Consider the following 24,311-nt stretch of genomic DNA (forward strand, 5'->3'; position numbering starts at 1 on the left):
TGCGGTAGAGCGCTTGATTTAACACACCTGCCAGTTCCATGCGAATGGTCACTCGTAAACTCTTGACTTCTGCTGAAAGCCTCATTGAAGGCCTTTGCAGACGTGTGAGACTGGCACCTACTCGGGCTGGGCCTCTATGAGCTGTTTGCATAATCTGAGATTGCCCTGCTTCCAGTCAAGGCGCAGCGGCCCCTTCTACTAAAAGGGATCAGCAGAGTGATCGCTAGTAGCAGAAATAAGGCAAGCAAGGCTTGTTTTTTTGTTCGGTCTCTTCCTTTTCACGATGCTTCAAAGTCAACGAAAGGTACATGTGCAAAACGCTCATGCATTGGCCGGGAATCGAACCCGGGCCTCCCGCGTGGCAGGCGAGAATTCTACCACTGAACCACCAATGCCTTACATGCTGCACACTGGCGCTACAGTGCTCTGGACCATTGCAGCCCAGAGCAGCTGATTTAACAGAGCACTGCAGTGACATGAGGATGGCGCCAGCTCCGGTGGGTGAATGGGAGCTGCGCTGCCCTGGCAGTCCTTCTCACTCACTTGGCCACGAACGGCCACGAACGGCCAGTTTCTATAGACAGGAAAAGTGGACAGAGGCAAGCACACTGGTAGATGAGGGTGGCCTTTGTATGGGTCGCTACTCTGAGTGCAGTTCCCTGAGCACCGTGCCTCAGGAAAGCCAGACTTCTACTGCAGGACTCAGTGGATATCTTTGCAGCCACACGAGGCTGACACCCTTTCAATCTGGGCTTCTGGGGTCTTCTGGGAATTATTTGCATAATAGAAGGTTTCCCGCTTTAAGTTGAAACTGCAGTTCCATCTTCTGCTAAAAGAGGGCAGCAGAGTGCTTTCTTTGCGCAGAAAACAGACAAGCAATGCAATCATCTTATCTACCGTTTCCATTTTTCTTTTCCCATGCCTTTTAAAATATCAAGAGACACGTCTACAAAAGTGCCATGCATTGGCCGGGAATCGAACCCGGGCCTCCCGCTTGGGAAGCGAGAATTCTACCACTGAACTACCAATGCTTGACAAGCAGCATTACTGCGGTAGCGCGCTTGATTTAACACACCTGCCAGTTCCATGCGAATGGTCACTCGTAAACTCTTGACTTCTGCTGAAAGCCTCATTGAAGGCCTTTGCAGACGTGTGAGACTGGCACCTACTCGAGCTGGGCCTCTATGAGCTGTTTGCATAATCTGAGATTGCCCTGCTTCCAGTCAAGGCGCAGCGGCCCCTTCTACTAAAAGGGATCAGCAGAGTGATCGCTAGTAGCAGAAATAAGGCAAGCAAGGCGATCAAGGCTTGTTTTTTTGTTTGATCTCTTCCTTTTCACGATGCTTCAAAGTCAACGAAAGGTACATGTGCAAAACGCTCATGCATTGGCCGGGAATCGAACCCGGGCCTCCCGCGTGGCAGGCGAGAATTCTACCACTGAACCACCAATGCCTTACATGCTGCACACTGGCGCTACAGTGCTCTGGACCATTGCAGCCCAGAGCAGCTGATTTAACAGAGCACTGCAGTGACATGAGGATGGCGCCAGCTCCGGTGGGTGAATGGGAGCTGCGCTGCCCTGGCAGTCCTTCTCACTCACTTGGCCACGAACGGCCAGGTTCTATAGACAGGAAAAGTGGACAGAGGCAAGCACACTGGTAGATGAGGGTGGCCTTTGTATGGGTCGCTACTCTGGATGCAGTTCCCTGAGCACCGTGCCTCAGGAAAGCCAGACTTCTACCGCAGGACTCAGGGGATATCTTTGCAGCCACACGAGGCTGACACCCTTTCAATCTGGGCTTCTGGGGTCTTCTGGGAATTATTTGCATAATAGAAGGTTTCCCGCCTTAAGTTGAAACTGCAGTTCCATCTTCTGCTAAAAGAGGGCAGCAGAGTGCTTTCTTTGCGCAGAAAACAGACAAGCAATGCAATCATCTTATCTACCGTTTCCATTTTTCTTTTCCCATGCCTTTTAAAATATCAAGAGACACGTCTACAAAAGTGCCATGCATTGGCCAGGAATGGAACCCGGGCCTCCCGCTTGGGAAGCGAGAATTCTACCACTGAACTACCAATGCCTGACAAGCAGCATTACTGCGGTAGAGCGCTTGATTTAACACACCTGCCAGTTCCATGCGAATGGTCACTCGTAAACTCTTGACTTCTGCTGAAAGCCTCATTGAAGGCCTTTGCAGAACGGCCACGAACGGCCAGGTTCTATAGACAGGAAAAGTGGACAGAGGCAAGCACACTGGTAGATGAGGGTGGCCTTTGTATGGGTCGCTACTCTGAGTGCAGTTCCCTGAGCACCGTGCCTCAGGAAAGCCAGACTTCTACTGCAGGACTCAGGGGATATCTTTGCAGCCACACGAGGCTGACACCCTTTCAATCTGGGCTTCTGGGGTCTTCTGGGAATTATTTGCATAATAGAAGGTTTCCCGCCTTAAGTTGAAACTGCAGTTCCATCTTCTGCTAAAAGAGGGCAGCAGAGTGCTTTCTTTGCGCAGAAAACAGACAAGCAATGCAATCATCTTATCTACCGTTTCCATTTTTCTTTTCCCATGCCTTTTAAAATATCAAGAGACACGTCTACAAAAGTGCCATGCATTGGCCGGGAATCGAACCCGGGCCTCCCGCTTGGGAAGCGAGAATTCTACCACTGAACTACCAATGCCTGACAAACAGCATTACTGCGGTAGAGCGCTTGATTTAACACACCTGCCAGTTCCATGCGAATGGTCACTCGTAAACTCTTGACTTCTGCTGAAAGCCTCATTGAAGGCCTTTGCAGACGTGTGAGACTGGCACCTACTCGGGCTGGGCCTCTATGAGCTGTTTGCATAATCTGAGATTGCCCTGCTTCCAGTCAAGGCGCAGCGGCCCCTTCTACTAAAAGGGATCAGCAGAGTGATCGCTAGTAGCAGAAATAAGGCAAGCAAGGCTTGTTTTTTTGTTCGGTCTCTTCCTTTTCACGATGCTTCAAAGTCAACGAAAGGTACATGTGCAAAACGCTCATGCATTGGCCGGGAATCGAACCCGGGCCTCCCGCGTGGCAGGCGAGAATTCTACCACTGAACCACCAATGCCTTACATGCTGCACACTGGCGCTACAGTGCTCTGGACCATTGCAGCCCAGAGCAGCTGATTTAACAGAGCACTGCAGTGACATGAGGATGGCGCCAGCTCCGGTGGGTGAATGGGAGCTGCGCTGCCCTGGCAGTCCTTCTCACTCACTTGGCCACGAACGGCCACGAACGGCCAGTTTCTATAGACAGGAAAAGTGGACAGAGGCAAGCACACTGGTAGATGAGGGTGGCCTTTGTATGGGTCGCTACTCTGAGTGCAGTTCCCTGAGCACCGTGCCTCAGGAAAGCCAGACTTCTACTGCAGGACTCAGTGGATATCTTTGCAGCCACACGAGGCTGACACCCTTTCAATCTGGGCTTCTGGGGTCTTCTGGGAATTATTTGCATAATAGAAGGTTTCCCGCTTTAAGTTGAAACTGCAGTTCCATCTTCTGCTAAAAGAGGGCAGCAGAGTGCTTTCTTTGCGCAGAAAACAGACAAGCAATGCAATCATCTTATCTACCGTTTCCATTTTTCTTTTCCCATGCCTTTTAAAATATCAAGAGACACGTCTACAAAAGTGCCATGCATTGGCCGGGAATCGAACCCGGGCCTCCCGCTTGGGAAGCGAGAATTCTACCACTGAACTACCAATGCTTGACAAGCAGCATTACTGCGGTAGAGCGCTTGATTTAACACACCTGCCAGTTCCATGCGAATGGTCACTCGTAAACTCTTGACTTCTGCTGAAAGCCTCATTGAAGGCCTTTGCAGACGTGTGAGACTGGCACCTACTCGAGCTGGGCCTCTATGAGCTGTTTGCATAATCTGAGATTGCCCTGCTTCCAGTCAAGGCGCAGCGGCCCCTTCTACTAAAAGGGATCAGCAGAGTGATCGCTAGTAGCAGAAATAAGGCAAGCAAGGCGATCAAGGCTTGTTTTTTTGTTTGATCTCTTCCTTTTCACGATGCTTCAAAGTCAACGAAAGGTACATGTGCAAAACGCTCATGCATTGGCCGGGAATCGAACCCGGGCCTCCCGCGTGGCAGGCGAGAATTCTACCACTGAACCACCAATGCCTTACATGCTGCACACTGGCGCTACAGTGCTCTGGACCATTGCAGCCCAGAGCAGCTGATTTAACAGAGCACTGCAGTGACATGAGGATGGCGCCAGCTCCGGTGGGTGAATGGGAGCTGCGCTGCCCTGGCAGTCCTTCTCACTCACTTGGCCACGAACGGCCAGGTTCTATAGACAGGAAAAGTGGACAGAGGCAAGCACACTGGTAGATGAGGGTGGCCTTTGTATGGGTCGCTACTCTGGATGCAGTTCCCTGAGCACCGTGCCTCAGGAAAGCCAGACTTCTACCGCAGGACTCAGGGGATATCTTTGCAGCCACACGAGGCTGACACCCTTTCAATCTGGGCTTCTGGGGTCTTCTGGGAATTATTTGCATAATAGAAGGTTTCCCGCCTTAAGTTGAAACTGCAGTTCCATCTTCTGCTAAAAGAGGGCAGCAGAGTGCTTTCTTTGCGCAGAAAACAGACAAGCAATGCAATCATCTTATCTACCGTTTCCATTTTTCTTTTCCCATGCCTTTTAAAATATCAAGAGACACGTCTACAAAAGTGCCATGCATTGGCCGGGAATCGAACCCGGGCCTCCCGCTTGGGAAGCGAGAATTCTACCACTGAACTACCAATGCTTGACAAGCAGCATTACTGCGGTAGAGCGCTTGATTTAACACACCTGCCAGTTCCATGCGAATGGTCACTCGTAAACTCTTGACTTCTGCTGAAAGCCTCATTGAAGGCCTTTGCAGACGTGTGAGACTGGCACCTACTCGAGCTGGGCCTCTATGAGCTGTTTGTATAATCTGAGATTGCCCTGCTTCCAGTCAAGGCGCAGCGGCCCCTTCTACTAAAAGGGATCAGCAGAGTGATCGCTAGTAGCAGAAATAAGGCAAGCAAGGCGATCAAGGCTTGTTTTTTTGTTTGATCTCTTCCTTTTCACGATGCTTCAAAGTCAACGAAAGGTACATGTGCAAAATGCTCATGCATTGGCCGGGAATCGAACCCGGGCCTCCCGCGTGGCAGGCGAGAATTCTACCACTGAACCACCAATGCCTTACATGCTGCACACTGGCGCTACAGTGCTCTGGACCATTGCAGCCCAGAGCAGCTGATTTAACAGAGCACTGCAGTGACATGAGGATGGCGCCAGCTCCGGTGGGTGAATGGGAGCTGCGCTGCCCTGGCAGTCCTTCTCACTCACTTGGCCACGAACGGCCAGGTTCTATAGACAGGAAAAGTGGACAGAGGCAAGCACACTGGTAGATGAGGGTGGCCTTTGTATGGGTCGCTACTCTGGATGCAGTTCCCTGAGCACCGTGCCTCAGGAAAGCCAGACTTCTACCGCAGGACTCAGGGGATATCTTTGCAGCCACACGAGGCTGACACCCTTTCAATCTGGGCTTCTGGGGTCTTCTGGGAATTATTTGCATAATAGAAGGTTTCCCGCCTTAAGTTGAAACTGCAGTTCCATCTTCTGCTAAAAGAGGGCAGCAGAGTGCTTTCTTTGCGCAGAAAACAGACAAGCAATGCAATCATCTTATCTACCGTTTCCATTTTTCTTTTCCCATGCCTTTTAAAATATCAAGAGACACGTCTACAAAAGTGCCATGCATTGGCCAGGAATGGAACCCGGGCCTCCCGCTTGGGAAGCGAGAATTCTACCACTGAACTACCAATGCCTGACAAGCAGCATTACTGCGGTAGAGCGCTTGATTTAACACACCTGCCAGTTCCATGCGAATGGTCACTCGTAAACTCTTGACTTCTGCTGAAAGCCTCATTGAAGGCCTTTGCAGAACGGCCACGAACGGCCAGGTTCTATAGACAGGAAAAGTGGACAGAGGCAAGCACACTGGTAGATGAGGGTGGCCTTTGTATGGGTCGCTACTCTGAGTGCAGTTCCCTGAGCACCGTGCCTCAGGAAAGCCAGACTTCTACCGCAGGACTCAGGGGATATCTTTGCAGCCACACGAGGCTGACACCCTTTCAATCTGGGCTTCTGGGGTCTTCTGGGAATTATTTGCATAATAGAAGGTTTCCCGCCTTAAGTTGAAACTGCAGTTCCATCTTCTGCTAAAAGAGGGCAGCAGAGTGCTTTCTTTGCGCAGAAAACAGACAAGCAATGCAATCATCTTATCTACCGTTTCCATTTTTCTTTTCCCATGCCTTTTAAAATATCAAGAGACACGTCTACAAAAGTGCCATGCATTGGCCGGGAATCGAACCCGGGCCTCCCGCTTGGGAAGCGAGAATTCTACCACTGAACTACCAATGCCTGACAAGCAGCATTACTGCGGTAGAGCGCTTGATTTAACACACCTGCCAGTTCCATGCGAATGGTCACTCGTAAACTCTTGACTTCTGCTGAAAGCCTCATTGAAGGCCTTTGCAGACGTGTGAGACTGGCACCTACTCGGGCTGGGCCTCTATGAGCTGTTTGCATAATCTGAGATTGCCCTGCTTCCAGTCAAGGCGCAGCGGCCCCTTCTACTAAAAGGGATCAGCAGAGTGATCGCTAGTAGCAGAAATAAGGCAAGCAAGGCTTGTTTTTTTGTTCGGTCTCTTCCTTTTCACGATGCTTCAAAGTCAACGAAAGGTACATGTGCAAAACGCTCATGCATTGGCCGGGAATCGAACCCGGGCCTCCCGCGTGGCAGGCGAGAATTCTACCACTGAACCACCAATGCCTTACATGCTGCACACTGGCGCTACAGTGCTCTGGACCATTGCAGCCCAGAGCAGCTGATTTAACAGAGCACTGCAGTGACATGAGGATGGCGCCAGCTCCGGTGGGTGAATGGGAGCTGCGCTGCCCTGGCAGTCCTTCTCACTCACTTGGCCACGAACGGCCACGAACGGCCAGTTTCTATAGACAGGAAAAGTGGACAGAGGCAAGCACACTGGTAGATGAGGGTGGCCTTTGTATGGGTCGCTACTCTGAGTGCAGTTCCCTGAGCACCGTGCCTCAGGAAAGCCAGACTTCTACTGCAGGACTCAGTGGATATCTTTGCAGCCACACGAGGCTGACACCCTTTCAATCTGGGCTTCTGGGGTCTTCTGGGAATTATTTGCATAATAGAAGGTTTCCCGCTTTAAGTTGAAACTGCAGTTCCATCTTCTGCTAAAAGAGGGCAGCAGAGTGCTTTCTTTGCGCAGAAAACAGACAAGCAATGCAATCATCTTATCTACCGTTTCCATTTTTCTTTTCCCATGCCTTTTAAAATATCAAGAGACACGTCTACAAAAGTGCCATGCATTGGCCGGGAATCGAACCCGGGCCTCCCGCTTGGGAAGCGAGAATTCTACCACTGAACTACCAATGCTTGACAAGCAGCATTACTGCGGTAGCGCGCTTGATTTAACACACCTGCCAGTTCCATGCGAATGGTCACTCGTAAACTCTTGACTTCTGCTGAAAGCCTCATTGAAGGCCTTTGCAGACGTGTGAGACTGGCACCTACTCGAGCTGGGCCTCTATGAGCTGTTTGCATAATCTGAGATTGCCCTGCTTCCAGTCAAGGCGCAGCGGCCCCTTCTACTAAAAGGGATCAGCAGAGTGATCGCTAGTAGCAGAAATAAGGCAAGCAAGGCGATCAAGGCTTGTTTTTTTGTTTGATCTCTTCCTTTTCACGATGCTTCAAAGTCAACGAAAGGTACATGTGCAAAACGCTCATGCATTGGCCGGGAATCGAACCCGGGCCTCCCGCGTGGCAGGCGAGAATTCTACCACTGAACCACCAATGCCTTACATGCTGCACACTGGCGCTACAGTGCTCTGGACCATTGCAGCCCAGAGCAGCTGATTTAACAGAGCACTGCAGTGACATGAGGATGGCGCCAGCTCCGGTGGGTGAATGGGAGCTGCGCTGCCCTGGCAGTCCTTCTCACTCACTTGGCCACGAACGGCCAGGTTCTATAGACAGGAAAAGTGGACAGAGGCAAGCACACTGGTAGATGAGGGTGGCCTTTGTATGGGTTGCTACTCTGGATGCAGTTCCCTGAGCACCGTGCCTCAGGAAAGCCAGACTTCTACCGCAGGACTCAGGGGATATCTTTGCAGCCACACGAGGCTGACACCCTTTCAATCTGGGCTTCTGGGGTCTTCTGGGAATTATTTGCATAATAGAAGGTTTCCCGCCTTAAGTTGAAACTGCAGTTCCATCTTCTGCTAAAAGAGGGCAGCAGAGTGCTTTCTTTGCGCAGAAAACAGACAAGCAATGCAATCATCTTATCTACCGTTTCCATTTTTCTTTTCCCATGCCTTTTAAAATATCAAGAGACACGTCTACAAAAGTGCCATGCATTGGCCAGGAATGGAACCCGGGCCTCCCGCTTGGGAAGCGAGAATTCTACCACTGAACTACCAATGCCTGACAAGCAGCATTACTGCGGTAGAGCGCTTGATTTAACACACCTGCCAGTTCCATGCGAATGGTCACTCGTAAACTCTTGACTTCTGCTGAAAGCCTCATTGAAGGCCTTTGCAGAACGGCCACGAACGGCCAGGTTCTATAGACAGGAAAAGTGGACAGAGGCAAGCACACTGGTAGATGAGGGTGGCCTTTGTATGGGTCGCTACTCTGAGTGCAGTTCCCTGAGCACCGTGCCTCAGGAAAGCCAGACTTCTACTGCAGGACTCAGGGGATATCTTTGCAGCCACACGAGGCTGACACCCTTTCAATCTGGGCTTCTGGGGTCTTCTGGGAATTATTTGCATAATAGAAGGTTTCCCGCCTTAAGTTGAAACTGCAGTTCCATCTTCTGCTAAAAGAGGGCAGCAGAGTGCTTTCTTTGCGCAGAAAACAGACAAGCAATGCAATCATCTTATCTACCGTTTCCATTTTTCTTTTCCCATGCCTTTTAAAATATCAAGAGACACGTCTACAAAAGTGCCATGCATTGGCCGGGAATCGAACCCGGGCCTCCCGCTTGGGAAGCGAGAATTCTACCACTGAACTACCAATGCCTGACAAGCAGCATTACTGCGGTAGAGCGCTTGATTTAACACACCTGCCAGTTCCATGCGAATGGTCACTCGTAAACTCTTGACTTCTGCTGAAAGCCTCATTGAAGGCCTTTGCAGACGTGTGAGACTGGCACCTACTCGGGCTGGGCCTCTATGAGCTGTTTGCATAATCTGAGATTGCCCTGCTTCCAGTCAAGGCGCAGCGGCCCCTTCTACTAAAAGGGATCAGCAGAGTGATCGCTAGTAGCAGAAATAAGGCAAGCAAGGCTTGTTTTTTTGTTCGGTCTCTTCCTTTTCACGATGCTTCAAAGTCAACGAAAGGTACATGTGCAAAACGCTCATGCATTGGCCGGGAATCGAACCCGGGCCTCCCGCGTGGCAGGCGAGAATTCTACCACTGAACCACCAATGCCTTACATGCTGCACACTGGCGCTACAGTGCTCTGGACCATTGCAGCCCAGAGCAGCTGATTTAACAGAGCACTGCAGTGACATGAGGATGGCGCCAGCTCCGGTGGGTGAATGGGAGCTGCGCTGCCCTGGCAGTCCTTCTCACTCACTTGGCCACGAACGGCCACGAACGGCCAGTTTCTATAGACAGGAAAAGTGGACAGAGGCAAGCACACTGGTAGATGAGGGTGGCCTTTGTATGGGTCGCTACTCTGAGTGCAGTTCCCTGAGCACCGTGCCTCAGGAAAGCCAGACTTCTACTGCAGGACTCAGTGGATATCTTTGCAGCCACACGAGGCTGACACCCTTTCAATCTGGGCTTCTGGGGTCTTCTGGGAATTATTTGCATAATAGGTTTCCCGCTTTAAGTTGAAACTGCAGTTCCATCTTCTGCTAAAAGAGGGCAGCAGAGTGCTTTCTTTGCGCAGAAAACAGACAAGCAATGCAATCATCTTATCTACCGTTTCCATTTTTCTTTTCCCATGCCTTTTAAAATATCAAGAGACACGTCTACAAAAGTGCCATGCATTGGCCGGGAATCGAACCCGGGCCTCCCGCTTGGGAAGCGAGAATTCTACCACTGAACTACCAATGCTTGACAAGCAGCATTACTGCGGTAGAGCGCTTGATTTAACACACCTGCCAGTTCCATGCGAATGGTCACTCGTAAACTCTTGACTTCTGCTGAAAGCCTCATTGAAGGCCTTTGCAGACGTGTGAGACTGGCACCTACTCGAGCTGGGCCTCTATGAGCTGTTTGCATAATCTGAGATTGCCCTGCTTACAGTCAAGGCGCAGCGGCCCCTTCTACTAAAAGGGATCAGCAGAGTGATCGCTAGTAGCAGAAATAAGGCAAGCAAGGCGATCAAGGCTTGTTTTTTTGTTTGATCTCTTCCTTTTCACGATGCTTCAAAGTCAACGAAAGGTACATGTGCAAAACGCTCATGCATTGGCCGGGAATCGAACCCGGGCCTCCCGCGTGGCAGGCGAGAATTCTACCACTGAACCACCAATGCCTTACATGCTGCACACTGGCGCTACAGTGCTCTGGACCATTGCAGCCCAGAGCAGCTGATTTAACAGAGCACTGCAGTGACATGAGGATGGCGCCAGCTCCGGTGGGTGAATGGGAGCTGCGCTGCCCTGGCAGTCCTTCTCACTCACTTGGCCACGAACGGCCAGGTTCTATAGACAGGAAAAGTGGACAGAGGCAAGCACACTGGTAGATGAGGGTGGCCTTTGTATGGGTCGCTACTCTGGATGCAGTTCCCTGAGCACCGTGCCTCAGGAAAGCCAGACTTCTACCGCAGGACTCAGGGGATATCTTTGCAGCCACACGAGGCTGACACCCTTTCAATCTGGGCTTCTGGGGTCTTCTGGGAATTATTTGCATAATAGAAGGTTTCCCGCCTTAAGTTGAAACTGCAGTTCCAACTTCTGCTAAAAGAGGGCAGCAGAGTGCTTTCTTTGCGCAGAAAACAGACAAGCAATGCAATCATCTTATCTACCGTTTCCATTTTTCTTTTCCCATGCCTTTTAAAATATCAAGAGACACGTCTACAAAAGTGCCATGCATTGGCCGGGAATCGAACCCGGGCCTCCCGCTTGGGAAGCGAGAATTCTACCACTGAACTACCAATGCTTGACAAGCAGCATTACTGCGGTAGAGCGCTTGATTTAACACACCTGCCAGTTCCATGCGAATGGTCACTCGTAAACTCTTGACTTCTGCTGAAAGCCTCATTGAAGGCCTTTGCAGACGTGTGAGACTGGCACCTACTCGGGCTGGGCCTCTATGAGCTGTTTGCATAATCTGAGATTGCCCTGCTTCCAGTCAAGGCGCAGCGGCCCCTTCTACTAAAAGGGATCAGCAGAGTGATCGCTAGTAGCAGAAATAAGGCAAGCAAGGCTTGTTTTTTTGTTCGGTCTCTTCCTTTTCACGATGCTTCAAAGTCAACGAAAGGTACATGTGCAAAACGCTCATGCATTGGCCGGGAATCGAACCCGGGCCTCCCGCGTGGCAGGCGAGAATTCTACCACTGAACCACCAATGCCTTACATGCTGCACACTGGCGCTACAGTGCTCTGGACCATTGCAGCCCAGAGCAGCTGATTTAACAGAGCACTGCAGTGACATGAGGATGGCGCCAGCTCCGGTGGGTGAATGGGAGCTGCGCTGCCCTGGCAGTCCTTCTCACTCACTTGGCCACGAACGGCCACGAACGGCCAGTTTCTATAGACAGGAAAAGTGGACAGAGGCAAGCACACTGGTAGATGAGGGTGGCCTTTGTATGGGTCGCTACTCTGAGTGCAGTTCCCTGAGCACCGTGCCTCAGGAAAGCCAGACTTCTACTGCAGGACTCAGTGGATATCTTTGCAGCCACACGAGGCTGACACCCTTTCAATCTGGGCTTCTGGGGTCTTCTGGGAATTATTTGCATAATAGAAGGTTTCCCGCTTTAAGTTGAAACTGCAGTTCCATCTTCTGCTAAAAGAGGGCAGCAGAGTGCTTTCTTTGCGCAGAAAACAGACAAGCAATGCAATCATCTTATCTACCGTTTCCATTTTTCTTTTCCCATGCCTTTTAAAATATCAAGAGACACGTCTACAAAAGTGCCATGCATTGGCCGGGAATCGAACCCGGGCCTCCCGCTTGGGAAGCGAGAATTCTACCACTGAACTACCAATGCTTGACAAGCAGCATTACTGCGGTAGCGCGCTTGATTTAACACACCTGCCAGTTCCATGCGAATGGTCACTCGTAAACTCTTGACTTCTGCTGAAAGCCTCATTGAAGGCCTTTGCAGACGTGTGAGACTGGCACCTACTCGAGCTGGGCCTCTATGAGCTGTTTGCATAATCTGAGATTGCCCTGCTTCCAGTCAAGGCGCAGCGGCCCCTTCTACTAAAAGGGATCAGCAGAGTGATCGCTAGTAGCAGAAATAAGGCAAGCAAGGCGATCAAGGCTTGTTTTTTTGTTTGATCTCTTCCTTTTCACGATGCTTCAAAGTCAACGAAAGGTACATGTGCAAAACGCTCATGCATTGGCCGGGAATCGAACCCGGGCCTCCCGCGTGGCAGGCGAGAATTCTACCACTGAACCACCAATGCCTTACATGCTGCACACTGGCGCTACAGTGCTCTGGACCATTGCAGCCCAGAGCAGCTGATTTAACAGAGCACTGCAGTGACATGAGGATGGCGCCAGCTCCGGTGGGTGAATGGGAGCTGCGCTGCCCTGGCAGTCCTTCTCACTCACTTGGCCACGAACGGCCAGGTTCTATAGACAGGAAAAGTGGACAGAGGCAAGCACACTGGTAGATGAGGGTGGCCTTTGTATGGGTCGCTACTCTGGATGCAGTTCCCTGAGCACCGTGCCTCAGGAAAGCCAGACTTCTACCGCAGGACTCAGGGGATATCTTTGCAGCCACACGAGGCTGACACCCTTTCAATCTGGGCTTCTGGGGTCTTCTGGGAATTATTTGCATAATAGAAGGTTTCCCGCCTTAAGTTGAAACTGCAGTTCCATCTTCTGCTAAAAGAGGGCAGCAGAGTGCTTTCTTTGCGCAGAAAACAGACAAGCAATGCAATCATCTTATCTACCGTTTCCATTTTTCTTTTCCCATGCCTTTTAAAATATCAAGAGACACGTCTACAAAAGTGCCATGCATTGGCCAGGAATGGAACCCGGGCCTCCCGCTTGGGAAGCGAGAATTCTACCACTGAACTACCAATGCCTGACAAGCAGCATTACTGCGGTAGAGCGCTTGATTTAACACACCTGCCAGTTCCATGCGAATGGTCACTCGTAAACTCTTGACTTCTGCTGAAAGCCTCATTGAAGGCCTTTGCAGAACGGCCACGAACGGCCAGGTTCTATAGACAGGAAAAGTGGACAGAGGCAAGCACACTGGTAGATGAGGGTGGCCTTTGTATGGGTCGCTACTCTGAGTGCAGTTCCCTGAGCACCGTGCCTCAGGAAAGCCAGACTTCTACTGCAGGACTCAGGGGATATCTTTGCAGCCACACGAGGCTGACACCCTTTCAATCTGGGCTTCTGGGGTCTTCTGGGAATTATTTGCATAATAGAAGGTTTCCCGCCTTAAGTTGAAACTGCAGTTCCATCTTCTGCTAAAAGAGGGCAGCAGAGTGCTTTCTTTGCGCAGAAAACAGACAAGCAATGCAATCATCTTATCTACCGTTTCCATTTTTCTTTTCCCATGCCTTTTAAAATATCAAGAGACACGTCTACAAAAGTGCCATGCATTGGCCGGGAATCGAACCCGGGCCTCCCGCTTGGGAAGCGAGAATTCTACCACTGAACTACCAATGCCTGACAAGCAGCATTACTGCGGTAGAGCGCTTGATTTAACACACCTGCCAGTTCCATGCGAATGGTCACTCGTAAACTCTTGACTTCTGCTGAAAGCCTCATTGAAGGCCTTTGCAGACGTGTGAGACTGGCACCTACTCGGGCTGGGCCTCTATGAGCTGTTTGCATAATCTGAGATTGCCCTGCTTCCAGTCAAGGCGCAGCGGCCCCTTCTACTAAAAGGGATCAGCAGAGTGATCGCTAGTAGCAGAAATAAGGCAAGCAAGGCTTGTTTTTTTGTTCGGTCTCTTCCTTTTCACGATGCTTCAAAGTCAACGAAAGGTACATGTGCAAAACGCTCATGCATTGGCCGGGAATCGAACCCGGGCCTCCCGCGTGGCAGGCGAGAATTCTACCACTGAACCACCAATGCCTTACATGCTGCACACTGGCGCTACAGTGCTCTGGACCATTGCAGCCCAGAGCAGCTGATTTAACAGAGCACTGCAGTGACATGAGGATGGCGCCAGCTCCGGTGGGTGAATGGGAGCTGCGCTGCCCTGGCAGTCCTTCTCACTCACTTGGCCACGAACGGCCACGAACGGCCAGTTTCTATAGACAGGAAAAGTGGACAGAGGCAAGCACACTGGTAGATGAGGGTGGCCTTTGTATGGGTCGCTACTCTGAGTGCAGTTCCCTGAGCACCGTGCCTCAGGAAAGCCAGACTTCTACTGCAGGACTCAGTGGATATCTTTGCAGCCACACGAGGCTGACACCCTTTCAATCTGGGCTTCTGGGGTCTTCTGGGAATTATTTGCATAATAGAAGGTTTCCCGCTTTAAGTTGAAACTGCAGTTCCATCTTCTGCTAAAAGAGGGCAGCAGAGTGCTTTCTTTGCGCAGAAAACAGACAAGCAATGCAATCATCTTATCTACCGTTTCCATTTTTCTTTTCCCATGCCTTTTAAAATATCAAGAGACACGTCTACAAAAGTGCCATGCATTGGCCGGGAATCGAACCCGGGCCTCCCGCTTGGGAAGCGAGAATTCTACCACTGAACTACCAATGCTTGACAAGCAGCATTACTGCGGTAGAGCGCTTGATTTAACACACCTGCCAGTTCCATGCGAATGGTCACTCGTAAACTCTTGACTTCTGCTGAAAGCCTCATTGAAGGCCTTTGCAGACGTGTGAGACTGGCACCTACTCGAGCTGGGCCTCTATGAGCTGTTTGCATAATCTGAGATTGCCCTGCTTCCAGTCAAGGCGCAGCGGCCCCTTCTACTAAAAGGGATCAGCAGAGTGATCGCTAGTAGCAGAAATAAGGCAAGCAAGGCGATCAAGGCTTGTTTTTTTGTTTGATCTCTTCCTTTTCACGATGCTTCAAAGTCAACGAAAGGTACATGTGCAAAACGCTCATGCATTGGCCGGGAATCGAACCCGGGCCTCCCGCGTGGCAGGCGAGAATTCTACCACTGAACCACCAATGCCTTACATGCTGCACACTGGCGCTACAGTGCTCTGGACCATTGCAGCCCAGAGCAGCTGATTTAACAGAGCACTGCAGTGACATGAGGATGGCGCCAGCTCCGGTGGGTGAATGGGAGCTGCGCTGCCCTGGCAGTCCTTCTCACTCACTTGGCCACGAACGGCCAGGTTCTATAGACAGGAAAAGTGGACAGAGGCAAGCACACTGGTAGATGAGGGTGGCCTTTGTATGGGTCGCTACTCTGGATGCAGTTCCCTGAGCACCGTGCCTCAGGAAAGCCAGACTTCTACCGCAGGACTCAGGGGATATCTTTGCAGCCACACGAGGCTGACACCCTTTCAATCTGGGCTTCTGGGGTCTTCTGGGAATTATTTGCATAATAGAAGGTTTCCCGCCTTAAGTTGAAACTGCAGTTCCATCTTCTGCTAAAAGAGGGCAGCAGAGTGCTTTCTTTGCGCAGAAAACAGACAAGCAATGCAATCATCTTATCTACCGTTTCCATTTTTCTTTTCCCATGCCTTTTAAAATATCAAGAGACACGTCTACAAAAGTGCCATGCATTGGCCGGGAATCGAACCCGGGCCTCCCGCTTGGGAAGCGAGAATTCTACCACTGAACTACCAATGCTTGACAAGCAGCATTACTGCGGTAGAGCGCTTGATTTAACACACCTGCCAGTTCCATGCGAATGGTCACTCGTAAACTCTTGACTTCTGCTGAAAGCCTCATTGAAGGCCTTTGCAGACGTGTGAGACTGGCACCTACTCGAGCTGGGCCTCTATGAGCTGTTTGCATAATCTGAGATTGCCCTGCTTCCAGTCAAGGCGCAGCGGCCCCTTCTACTAAAAGGGATCAGCAGAGTGATCGCTAGTAGCAGAAATAAGGCAAGCAAGGCGATCAAGGCTTGTTTTTTTGTTTGATCTCTTCCTTTTCACGATGCTTCAAAGTCAACGAAAGGTACATGTGCAAAATGCTCATGCATTGGCCGGGAATCGAACCCGGGCCTCCCGCGTGGCAGGCGAGAATTCTACCACTGAACCACCAATGCCTTACATGCTGCACACTGGCGCTACAGTGCTCTGGACCATTGCAGCCCAGAGCAGCTGATTTAACAGAGCACTGCAGTGACATGAGGATGGCGCCAGCTCCGGTGGGTGAATGGGAGCTGCGCTGCCCTGGCAGTCCTTCTCACTCACTTGGCCACGAACGGCCAGGTTCTATAGACAGGAAAAGTGGACAGAGGCAAGCACACTGGTAGATGAGGGTGGCCTTTGTATGGGTCGCTACTCTGGATGCAGTTCCCTGAGCACCGTGCCTCAGGAAAGCCAGACTTCTACCGCAGGACTCAGGGGATATCTTTGCAGCCACACGAGGCTGACACCCTTTCAATCTGGGCTTCTGGGGTCTTCTGGGAATTATTTGCATAATAGAAGGTTTCCCGCCTTAAGTTGAAACTGCAGTTCCATCTTCTGCTAAAAGAGGGCAGCAGAGTGCTTTCTTTGCGCAGAAAACAGACAAGCAATGCAATCATCTTATCTACCGTTTCCATTTTTCTTTTCCCATGCCTTTTAAAATATCAAGAGACACGTCTACAAAAGTGCCATGCATTGGCCAGGAATGGAACCCGGGCCTCCCGCTTGGGAAGCGAGAATTCTACCACTGAACTACCAATGCCTGACAAGCAGCATTACTGCGGTAGAGCGCTTGATTTAACACACCTGCCAGTTCCATGCGAATGGTCACTCGTAAACTCTTGACTTCTGCTGAAAGCCTCATTGAAGGCCTTTGCAGAACGGCCACGAACGGCCAGGTTCTATAGACAGGAAAAGTGGACAGAGGCAAGCACACTGGTAGATGAGGGTGGCCTTTGTATGGGTCGCTACTCTGAGTGCAGTTCCCTGAGCACCGTGCCTCAGGAAAGCCAGACTTCTACCGCAGGACTCAGGGGATATCTTTGCAGCCACACGAGGCTGACACCCTTTCAATCTGGGCTTCTGGGGTCTTCTGGGAATTATTTGCATAATAGAAGGTTTCCCGCCTTAAGTTGAAACTGCAGTTCCATCTTCTGCTAAAAGAGGGCAGCAGAGTGCTTTCTTTGCGCAGAAAACAGACAAGCAATGCAATCATCTTATCTACCGTTTCCATTTTTCTTTTCCCATGCCTTTTAAAATATCAAGAGACACGTCTACAAAAGTGCCATGCATTGGCCGGGAATCGAACCCGGGCCTCCCGCTTGGGAAGCGAGAATTCTACCACTGAACTACCAATGCCTGACAAGCAGCATTACTGCGGTAGAGCGCTTGATTTAACACACCTGCCAGTTCCATGCGAATGGTCACTCGTAAACTCTTGACTTCTGCTGAAAGCCTCATTGAAGGCCTTTGCAGACGTGTGAGACTGGCACCTACTCGGGCTGGGCCTCTATGAGCTGTTTGCATAATCTGAGATTGCCCTGCTTCCAGTCAAGGCGCAGCGGCCCCTTCTACTAAAAGGGATCAGCAGAGTGATCGCTAGTAGCAGAAATAAGGCAAGCAAGGCTTGTTTTTTTGTTCGGTCTCTTCCTTTTCACGATGCTTCAAAGTCAACGAAAGGTACATGTGCAAAACGCTCATGCATTGGCCGGGAATCGAACCCGGGCCTCCCGCGTGGCAGGCGAGAATTCTACCACTGAACCACCAATGCCTTACATGCTGCACACTGGCGCTACAGTGCTCTGGACCATTGCAGCCCAGAGCAGCTGATTTAACAGAGCACTGCAGTGACATGAGGATGGCGCCAGCTCCGGTGGGTGAATGGGAGCTGCGCTGCCCTGGCAGTCCTTCTCACTCACTTGGCCACGAACGGCCACGAACGGCCAGTTTCTATAGACAGGAAAAGTGGACAGAGGCAAGCACACTGGTAGATGAGGGTGGCCTTTGTATGGGTCGCTACTCTGAGTGCAGTTCCCTGAGCACCGTGCCTCAGGAAAGCCAGACTTCTACTGCAGGACTCAGTGGATATCTTTGCAGCCACACGAGGCTGACACCCTTTCAATCTGGGCTTCTGGGGTCTTCTGGGAATTATTTGCATAATAGAAGGTTTCCCGCTTTAAGTTGAAACTGCAGTTCCATCTTCTGCTAAAAGAGGGCAGCAGAGTGCTTTCTTTGCGCAGAAAACAGACAAGCAATGCAATCATCTTATCTACCGTTTCCATTTTTCTTTTCCCATGCCTTTTAAAATATCAAGAGACACGTCTACAAAAGTGCCATGCATTGGCCGGGAATCGAACCCGGGCCTCCCGCTTGGGAAGCGAGAATTCTACCACTGAACTACCAATGCTTGACAAGCAGCATTACTGCGGTAGAGCGCTTGATTTAACACACCTGCCAGTTCCATGCGAATGGTCACTCGTAAACTCTTGACTTCTGCTGAAAGCCTCATTGAAGGCCTTTGCAGACGTGTGAGACTGGCACCTACTCGAGCTGGGCCTCTATGAGCTGTTTGCATAATCTGAGATTGCCCTGCTTCCAGTCAAGGCGCAGCGGCCCCTTCTACTAAAAGGGATCAGCAGAGTGATCGCTAGTAGCAGAAATAAGGCAAGCAAGGCGATCAAGGCTTGTTTTTTTGTTTGATCTCTTCCTTTTCACGATGCTTCAAAGTCAACGAAAGGTACATGTGCAAAACGCTCATGCATTGGCCGGGAATCGAACCCGGGCCTCCCGCGTGGCAGGCGAGAATTCTACCACTGAACCACCAATGCCTTACATGCTGCACACTGGCGCTACAGTGCTCTGGACCATTGCAGCCCAGAGCAGCTGATTTAACAGAGCACTGCAGTGACATGAGGATGGCGCCAGCTCCGGTGGGTGAATGGGAGCTGCGCTGCCCTGGCAGTCCTTCTCACTCACTTGGCCACGAACGGCCAGGTTCTATAGACAGGAAAAGTGGACAGAGGCAAGCACACTGGTAGATGAGGGTGGCCTTTGTATGGGTCGCTACTCTGGATGCAGTTCCCTGAGCACCGTGCCTCAGGAAAGCCAGACTTCTACCGCAGGACTCAGGGGATATCTTTGCAGCCACACGAGGCTGACACCCTTTCAATCTGGGCTTCTGGGGTCTTCTGGGAATTATTTGCATAATAGAAGGTTTCCCGCCTTAAGTTGAAACTGCAGTTCCATCTTCTGCTAAAAGAGGGCAGCAGAGTGCTTTCTTTGCGCAGAAAACAGACAAGCAATGCAATCATCTTATCTACCGTTTCCATTTTTCTTTTCCCATGCCTTTTAAAATATCAAGAGACACGTCTACAAAAGTGCCATGCATTGGCCAGGAATGGAACCCGGGCCTCCCGCTTGGGAAGCGAGAATTCTACCACTGAACTACCAATGCCTGACAAGCAGCATTACTGCGGTAGAGCGCTTGATTTAACACACCTGCCAGTTCCATGCGAATGGTCACTCGTAAACTCTTGACTTCTGCTGAAAGCCTCATTGAAGGCCTTTGCAGAACGGCCACGAACGGCCAGGTTCTATAGACAGGAAAAGTGGACAGAGGCAAGCACACTGGTAGATGAGGGTGGCCTTTGTATGGGTCGCTACTCTGAGTGCAGTTCCCTGAGCACCGTGCCTCAGGAAAGCCAGACTTCTACTGCAGGACTCAGGGGATATCTTTGCAGCCACACGAGGCTGACACCCTTTCAATCTGGGCTTCTGGGGTCTTCTGGGAATTATTTGCATAATAGAAGGTTTCCCGCCTTAAGTTGAAACTGCAGTTCCATCTTCTGCTAAAAGAGGGCAGCAGAGTGCTTTCTTTGCGCAGAAAACAGACAAGCAATGCAATCATCTTATCTACCGTTTCCATTTTTCTTTTCCCATGCCTTTTAAAATATCAAGAGACACGTCTACAAAAGTGCCATGCATTGGCTGGGAATCGAACCCGGGCCTCCCGCTTGGGAAGCGAGAATTCTACCACTGAACTACCAATGCCTGACAAGCAGCATTACTGCGGTAGAGCGCTTGATTTAACACACCTGCCAGTTCCATGCGAATGGTCACTCGTAAACTCTTGACTTCTGCTGAAAGCCTCATTGAAGGCCTTTGCAGACGTGTGAGACTGGCACCTACTCGGGCTGGGCCTCTATGAGCTGTTTGCATAATCTGAGATTGCCCTGCTTCCAGTCAAGGCGCAGCGGCCCCTTCTACTAAAAGGGATCAGCAGAGTGATCGCTAGTAGCAGAAATAAGGCAAGCAAGGCTTGTTTTTTTGTTCGGTCTCTTCCTTTTCACGATGCTTCAAAGTCAACGAAAGGTACATGTGCAAAACGCTCATGCATTGGCCGGGAATCGAACCCGGGCCTCCCGCGTGGCAGGCGAGAATTCTACCACTGAACCACCAATGCCTTACATGCTGCACACTGGCGCTACAGTGCTCTGGACCATTGCAGCCCAGAGCAGCTGATTTAACAGAGCACTGCAGTGACATGAGGATGGCGCCAGCTCCGGTGGGTGAATGGGAGCTGCGCTGCCCTGGCAGTCCTTCTCACTCACTTGGCCACGAACGGCCACGAACGGCCAGGTTCTATAGACAGGAAAAGTGGACAGAGGCAAGCACACTGGTAGATGAGGGTGGCCTTTGTATGGGTCGCTACTCTGAGTGCAGTTCCCTGAGCACCGTGCCTCAGGAAAGCCAGACTTCTACTGCAGGACTCAGTGGATATCTTTGCAGCCACACGAGGCTGACACCCTTTCAAACTGGGCTTCTGGGGTCTTCTGGGAATTATTTGCATAATAGAAGGTTTCCCGCCTTAAGTTGAAACTGCAGTTCCATCTTCTGCTAAAAGAGGGCAGCAGAGTGCTTTCTTTGCGCAGAAAACAGACAAGCAATGCAATCATCTTATCTACCGTTTCCATTTTTCTTTTCCCATGCCTTTTAAAATATCAAGAGACACGTCTACAAAAGTGCCATGCATTGGCTGGGAATCGAACCCGGGCCTCCCGCTTGGGAAGCGAGAATTCTACCACTGAACTACCAATGCTTGACAAGCAGCATTACTGCGGTAGAGCGCTTGATTTAACACACCTGCCAGTTCCATGCGAATGGTCACTCGTAAACTCTTGACTTCTGCTGAAAGCCTCATTGAAGGCCTTTGCAGACGTGTGAGACTGGCACCTACTCGAGCTGGGCCTCTATGAGCTGTTTGCATAATCTGAGATTGCCCTGCTTCCAGTCAAGGCGCAGCGGCCCCTTCTACTAAAAGGGATCAGCAGAGTGATCGCTAGTAGCAGAAATAAGGCAAGCAAGGCGATCAAGGCTTGTTTTTTTGTTTGATCTCTTCCTTTTCACGATGCTTCAAAGTCAACGAAAGGTACATGTGCAAAATGCTCATGCATTGGCCGGGAATCGAACCCGGGCCTCCCGCGTGGCAGGCGAGAATTCTACCACTGAACCACCAATGCCTTACATGCTGCATACTGGCGCTACAGTGCTCTGGACCATTGCAGCCCAGAGCAGCTGATTTAACAGAGCACTGCAGTGACATGAGGATGGCGCCAGCTCCGGTGGGTGAATGGGAGCTGCGCTGCCCTGGCAGTCCTTCTCACTCACTTGGCCACGAACGGCCAGGTTCTATAGACAGGAAAAGTGGACAGAGGCAAGCACACTGGTAGATGAGGGTGGCCTTTGTATGGGTCGCTACTCTGGATGCAGTTCCCTGAGCACCGTGCCTCAGGAAAGCCAGACTTCTACCGCAGGACTCAGGGGATATCTTTGCAGCCACACGAGGCTGACACCCTTTCAATCTGGGCTTCTGGGGTCTTCTGGGAATTATTTGCATAATAGAAGGTTTCCCGCCTTAAGTTGAAACTGCAGTTCCATCTTCTGCTAAAAGAGGGCAGCAGAGTGCTTTCTTTGCGCAGAAAACAGACAAGCAATGCAATCATCTTATCTACCGTTTCCATTTTTCTTTTCCCATGCCTTTTAAAATATCAAGAGACACGTCTACAAAAGTGCCATGCATTGGCCAGGAATGGAACCCGGGCCTCCCGCTTGGGAAGCGAGAATTCTACCACTGAACTACCAATGCCTGACAAGGAGCATTACTGCGGTAGAGCGCTTGATTTAACACACCTGCCAGTTCCATGCGAATGGTCACTCGTAAACTCTTGACTTCTGCTGAAAGCCTCATTGAAGGCCTTTGCAGAACGGCCACGAACGGCCAGGTTCTATAGACAGGAAAAGTGGACAGAGGCAAGCACACTGGTAGATGAGGGTGGCCTTTGTATGGGTCGCTACTCTGAGTGCAGTTCCCTGAGCACCGTGCCTCAGGAAAGCCAGACTTCTACCGCAGGACTCAGGGGATATCTTTGCAGCCACACGAGGCTGACACCCTTTCAATCTGGGCTTCTGGGGTCTTCTGGGAATTATTTGCATAATAGAAGGTTTCCCGCCTTAAGTTGAAACTGCAGTTCCATCTTCTGCTAAAAGAGGGCAGCAGAGTGCTTTCTTTGCGCAGAAAACAGACAAGCAATGCAATCATCTTATCTACCGTTTCCATTTTTCTTTTCCCATGCCTTTTAAAATATCAAGAGACACGTCTACAAAAGTGCCATGCATTGGCCGGGAATCGAACCCGGGCCTCCCGCTTGGGAAGCGAGAATTCTACCACTGAACTACCAATGCCTGACAAGCAGCATTACTGCGGTAGAGCGCTTGATTTAACACACCTGCCAGTTCCATGCGAATGGTCACTCGTAAACTCTTGACTTCTGCTGAAAGCCTCATTGAAGGCCTTTGCAGACGTGTGAGACTGGCACCTACTCGGGCTGGGCCTCTATGAGCTGTTTGCATAATCTGAGATTGCCCTGCTTCCAGTCAAGGCGCAGCGGCCCCTTCTACTAAAAGGGATCAGCAGAGTGATCGCTAGTAGCAGAAATAAGGCAAGCAAGGCTTGTTTTTTTGTTCGGTCTCTTCCTTTTCACGATGCTTCAAAGTCAACGAAAGGTACATGTGCAAAACGCTCATGCATTGGCCGGGAATCGAACCCGGGCCTCCCGCGTGGCAGGCGAGAATTCTACCACTGAACCACCAATGCCTTACATGCTGCACACTGGCGCTACAGTGCTCTGGACCATTGCAGCCCAGAGCAGCTGATTTAACAGAGCACTGCAGTGACATGAGGATGGCGCCAGCTCCGGTGGGTGAATGGGAGCTGCGCTGCCCTGGCAGTCCTTCTCACTCACTTGGCCACGAACGGCCACGAACGGCCAGTTTCTATAGACAGGAAAAGTGGACAGAGGCAAGCACACTGGTAGATGAGGGTGGCCTTTGTATGGGTCGCTACTCTGAGTGCAGTTCCCTGAGCACCGTGCCTCAGGAAAGCCAGACTTCTACTGCAGGACTCAGTGGATATCTTTGCAGCCACACGAGGCTGACACCCTTTCAATCTGGGCTTCTGGGGTCTTCTGGGAATTATTTGCATAATAGAAGGTTTCCCGCCTTAAGTTGAAACTGCAGTTCCATCTTCTGCTAAAAGAGGGCAGCAGAGTGCTTTCTTTGCGCAGAAAACAGACAAGCAATGCAATCATCTTATCTACCGTTTCCATTTTTCTTTTCCCATGCCTTTTAAAATATCAAGAGACACGTCTACAAAAGTGCCATGCATTGGCCGGGAATCGAACCCGGGCCTCCCGCTTGGGAAGCGAGAATTCTACCACTGAACTACCAATGCTTGACAAGCAGCATTACTGCGGTAGAGCGCTTGATTTAACACACCTGCCAGTTCCATGCGAATGGTCACTCGTAAACTCTTGACTTCTGCTGAAAGCCTCATTGAAGGCCTTTGCAGACGTGTGAGACTGGCACCTACTCGGGCTGGGCCTCTATGAGCTGTTTGCATAATCTGAGATTGCCCTGCTTCCAGTCAAGGCGCAAGGGCCCCTTCTACTAAAAGGGATCAGCAGAGTGATCGCTAGTAGCAGAAATAAG

At 50.8% G+C, this 24,311-nt stretch overlaps 36 non-coding genes across 36 annotated transcripts; all 36 read right to left on the reverse strand.

The window, feature by feature from the left end:
• Nucleotides 1-324: 324 nt before the first annotated feature.
• On the reverse strand, nucleotides 325-395 carry TRNAG-GCC (transfer RNA glycine (anticodon GCC)). The gene has a single exon. It is a non-coding gene; the product is annotated as a tRNA-Gly (tRNA).
• A 565-nt stretch (nucleotides 396-960) lies between these two features.
• TRNAG-CCC (transfer RNA glycine (anticodon CCC)) lies at nucleotides 961-1,031 on the reverse strand. Its single transcript has one exon. It is a non-coding gene; the product is annotated as a tRNA-Gly (tRNA).
• Nucleotides 1,032-1,381: 350 nt separating this feature from the next.
• On the reverse strand, nucleotides 1,382-1,452 carry TRNAG-GCC (transfer RNA glycine (anticodon GCC)). Its single transcript has one exon. It is a non-coding gene; the product is annotated as a tRNA-Gly (tRNA).
• Nucleotides 1,453-2,603: 1,151 nt separating this feature from the next.
• On the reverse strand, nucleotides 2,604-2,674 carry TRNAG-CCC (transfer RNA glycine (anticodon CCC)). Its single transcript has one exon. It is a non-coding gene; the product is annotated as a tRNA-Gly (tRNA).
• Nucleotides 2,675-3,015: 341 nt separating this feature from the next.
• TRNAG-GCC (transfer RNA glycine (anticodon GCC)) lies at nucleotides 3,016-3,086 on the reverse strand. Its single transcript has one exon. It is a non-coding gene; the product is annotated as a tRNA-Gly (tRNA).
• Nucleotides 3,087-3,651: 565 nt separating this feature from the next.
• TRNAG-CCC (transfer RNA glycine (anticodon CCC)) lies at nucleotides 3,652-3,722 on the reverse strand. Its single transcript has one exon. It is a non-coding gene; the product is annotated as a tRNA-Gly (tRNA).
• Nucleotides 3,723-4,072: 350 nt separating this feature from the next.
• On the reverse strand, nucleotides 4,073-4,143 carry TRNAG-GCC (transfer RNA glycine (anticodon GCC)). Its single transcript has one exon. It is a non-coding gene; the product is annotated as a tRNA-Gly (tRNA).
• Nucleotides 4,144-4,698: 555 nt separating this feature from the next.
• On the reverse strand, nucleotides 4,699-4,769 carry TRNAG-CCC (transfer RNA glycine (anticodon CCC)). Its single transcript has one exon. It is a non-coding gene; the product is annotated as a tRNA-Gly (tRNA).
• Nucleotides 4,770-5,119: 350 nt separating this feature from the next.
• Nucleotides 5,120-5,190, reverse strand: TRNAG-GCC (transfer RNA glycine (anticodon GCC)). Its single transcript has one exon. It is a non-coding gene; the product is annotated as a tRNA-Gly (tRNA).
• Nucleotides 5,191-6,341: 1,151 nt separating this feature from the next.
• Nucleotides 6,342-6,412, reverse strand: TRNAG-CCC (transfer RNA glycine (anticodon CCC)). The gene has a single exon. It is a non-coding gene; the product is annotated as a tRNA-Gly (tRNA).
• Nucleotides 6,413-6,753: 341 nt separating this feature from the next.
• TRNAG-GCC (transfer RNA glycine (anticodon GCC)) lies at nucleotides 6,754-6,824 on the reverse strand. Its single transcript has one exon. It is a non-coding gene; the product is annotated as a tRNA-Gly (tRNA).
• A 565-nt stretch (nucleotides 6,825-7,389) lies between these two features.
• TRNAG-CCC (transfer RNA glycine (anticodon CCC)) lies at nucleotides 7,390-7,460 on the reverse strand. Its single transcript has one exon. It is a non-coding gene; the product is annotated as a tRNA-Gly (tRNA).
• Nucleotides 7,461-7,810: 350 nt separating this feature from the next.
• TRNAG-GCC (transfer RNA glycine (anticodon GCC)) lies at nucleotides 7,811-7,881 on the reverse strand. The gene has a single exon. It is a non-coding gene; the product is annotated as a tRNA-Gly (tRNA).
• A 1,151-nt stretch (nucleotides 7,882-9,032) lies between these two features.
• Nucleotides 9,033-9,103, reverse strand: TRNAG-CCC (transfer RNA glycine (anticodon CCC)). Its single transcript has one exon. It is a non-coding gene; the product is annotated as a tRNA-Gly (tRNA).
• A 341-nt stretch (nucleotides 9,104-9,444) lies between these two features.
• On the reverse strand, nucleotides 9,445-9,515 carry TRNAG-GCC (transfer RNA glycine (anticodon GCC)). The gene has a single exon. It is a non-coding gene; the product is annotated as a tRNA-Gly (tRNA).
• A 562-nt stretch (nucleotides 9,516-10,077) lies between these two features.
• On the reverse strand, nucleotides 10,078-10,148 carry TRNAG-CCC (transfer RNA glycine (anticodon CCC)). Its single transcript has one exon. It is a non-coding gene; the product is annotated as a tRNA-Gly (tRNA).
• A 350-nt stretch (nucleotides 10,149-10,498) lies between these two features.
• On the reverse strand, nucleotides 10,499-10,569 carry TRNAG-GCC (transfer RNA glycine (anticodon GCC)). The gene has a single exon. It is a non-coding gene; the product is annotated as a tRNA-Gly (tRNA).
• A 555-nt stretch (nucleotides 10,570-11,124) lies between these two features.
• On the reverse strand, nucleotides 11,125-11,195 carry TRNAG-CCC (transfer RNA glycine (anticodon CCC)). Its single transcript has one exon. It is a non-coding gene; the product is annotated as a tRNA-Gly (tRNA).
• A 341-nt stretch (nucleotides 11,196-11,536) lies between these two features.
• TRNAG-GCC (transfer RNA glycine (anticodon GCC)) lies at nucleotides 11,537-11,607 on the reverse strand. Its single transcript has one exon. It is a non-coding gene; the product is annotated as a tRNA-Gly (tRNA).
• A 565-nt stretch (nucleotides 11,608-12,172) lies between these two features.
• On the reverse strand, nucleotides 12,173-12,243 carry TRNAG-CCC (transfer RNA glycine (anticodon CCC)). Its single transcript has one exon. It is a non-coding gene; the product is annotated as a tRNA-Gly (tRNA).
• Nucleotides 12,244-12,593: 350 nt separating this feature from the next.
• TRNAG-GCC (transfer RNA glycine (anticodon GCC)) lies at nucleotides 12,594-12,664 on the reverse strand. Its single transcript has one exon. It is a non-coding gene; the product is annotated as a tRNA-Gly (tRNA).
• A 1,151-nt stretch (nucleotides 12,665-13,815) lies between these two features.
• Nucleotides 13,816-13,886, reverse strand: TRNAG-CCC (transfer RNA glycine (anticodon CCC)). Its single transcript has one exon. It is a non-coding gene; the product is annotated as a tRNA-Gly (tRNA).
• A 341-nt stretch (nucleotides 13,887-14,227) lies between these two features.
• TRNAG-GCC (transfer RNA glycine (anticodon GCC)) lies at nucleotides 14,228-14,298 on the reverse strand. Its single transcript has one exon. It is a non-coding gene; the product is annotated as a tRNA-Gly (tRNA).
• A 565-nt stretch (nucleotides 14,299-14,863) lies between these two features.
• TRNAG-CCC (transfer RNA glycine (anticodon CCC)) lies at nucleotides 14,864-14,934 on the reverse strand. Its single transcript has one exon. It is a non-coding gene; the product is annotated as a tRNA-Gly (tRNA).
• Nucleotides 14,935-15,284: 350 nt separating this feature from the next.
• Nucleotides 15,285-15,355, reverse strand: TRNAG-GCC (transfer RNA glycine (anticodon GCC)). The gene has a single exon. It is a non-coding gene; the product is annotated as a tRNA-Gly (tRNA).
• A 555-nt stretch (nucleotides 15,356-15,910) lies between these two features.
• On the reverse strand, nucleotides 15,911-15,981 carry TRNAG-CCC (transfer RNA glycine (anticodon CCC)). The gene has a single exon. It is a non-coding gene; the product is annotated as a tRNA-Gly (tRNA).
• Nucleotides 15,982-16,331: 350 nt separating this feature from the next.
• Nucleotides 16,332-16,402, reverse strand: TRNAG-GCC (transfer RNA glycine (anticodon GCC)). The gene has a single exon. It is a non-coding gene; the product is annotated as a tRNA-Gly (tRNA).
• A 1,151-nt stretch (nucleotides 16,403-17,553) lies between these two features.
• Nucleotides 17,554-17,624, reverse strand: TRNAG-CCC (transfer RNA glycine (anticodon CCC)). Its single transcript has one exon. It is a non-coding gene; the product is annotated as a tRNA-Gly (tRNA).
• A 341-nt stretch (nucleotides 17,625-17,965) lies between these two features.
• Nucleotides 17,966-18,036, reverse strand: TRNAG-GCC (transfer RNA glycine (anticodon GCC)). Its single transcript has one exon. It is a non-coding gene; the product is annotated as a tRNA-Gly (tRNA).
• Nucleotides 18,037-18,601: 565 nt separating this feature from the next.
• Nucleotides 18,602-18,672, reverse strand: TRNAG-CCC (transfer RNA glycine (anticodon CCC)). The gene has a single exon. It is a non-coding gene; the product is annotated as a tRNA-Gly (tRNA).
• A 350-nt stretch (nucleotides 18,673-19,022) lies between these two features.
• TRNAG-GCC (transfer RNA glycine (anticodon GCC)) lies at nucleotides 19,023-19,093 on the reverse strand. Its single transcript has one exon. It is a non-coding gene; the product is annotated as a tRNA-Gly (tRNA).
• Nucleotides 19,094-20,656: 1,563 nt separating this feature from the next.
• TRNAG-GCC (transfer RNA glycine (anticodon GCC)) lies at nucleotides 20,657-20,727 on the reverse strand. Its single transcript has one exon. It is a non-coding gene; the product is annotated as a tRNA-Gly (tRNA).
• A 986-nt stretch (nucleotides 20,728-21,713) lies between these two features.
• TRNAG-GCC (transfer RNA glycine (anticodon GCC)) lies at nucleotides 21,714-21,784 on the reverse strand. Its single transcript has one exon. It is a non-coding gene; the product is annotated as a tRNA-Gly (tRNA).
• A 1,151-nt stretch (nucleotides 21,785-22,935) lies between these two features.
• Nucleotides 22,936-23,006, reverse strand: TRNAG-CCC (transfer RNA glycine (anticodon CCC)). Its single transcript has one exon. It is a non-coding gene; the product is annotated as a tRNA-Gly (tRNA).
• Nucleotides 23,007-23,347: 341 nt separating this feature from the next.
• TRNAG-GCC (transfer RNA glycine (anticodon GCC)) lies at nucleotides 23,348-23,418 on the reverse strand. Its single transcript has one exon. It is a non-coding gene; the product is annotated as a tRNA-Gly (tRNA).
• Nucleotides 23,419-23,983: 565 nt separating this feature from the next.
• TRNAG-CCC (transfer RNA glycine (anticodon CCC)) lies at nucleotides 23,984-24,054 on the reverse strand. The gene has a single exon. It is a non-coding gene; the product is annotated as a tRNA-Gly (tRNA).
• Between the last annotated feature and the right edge of the window lie 257 nt (nucleotides 24,055-24,311).

The sequence above is a fragment of the Ambystoma mexicanum genome, chromosome 1p, assembly GCF_040938575.1.
Source record: "Ambystoma mexicanum isolate Mex_15411 chromosome 1p, UKY_AmexF1_1, whole genome shotgun sequence".
NCBI lineage: Eukaryota > Metazoa > Chordata > Amphibia > Caudata > Ambystomatidae > Ambystoma > Ambystoma mexicanum.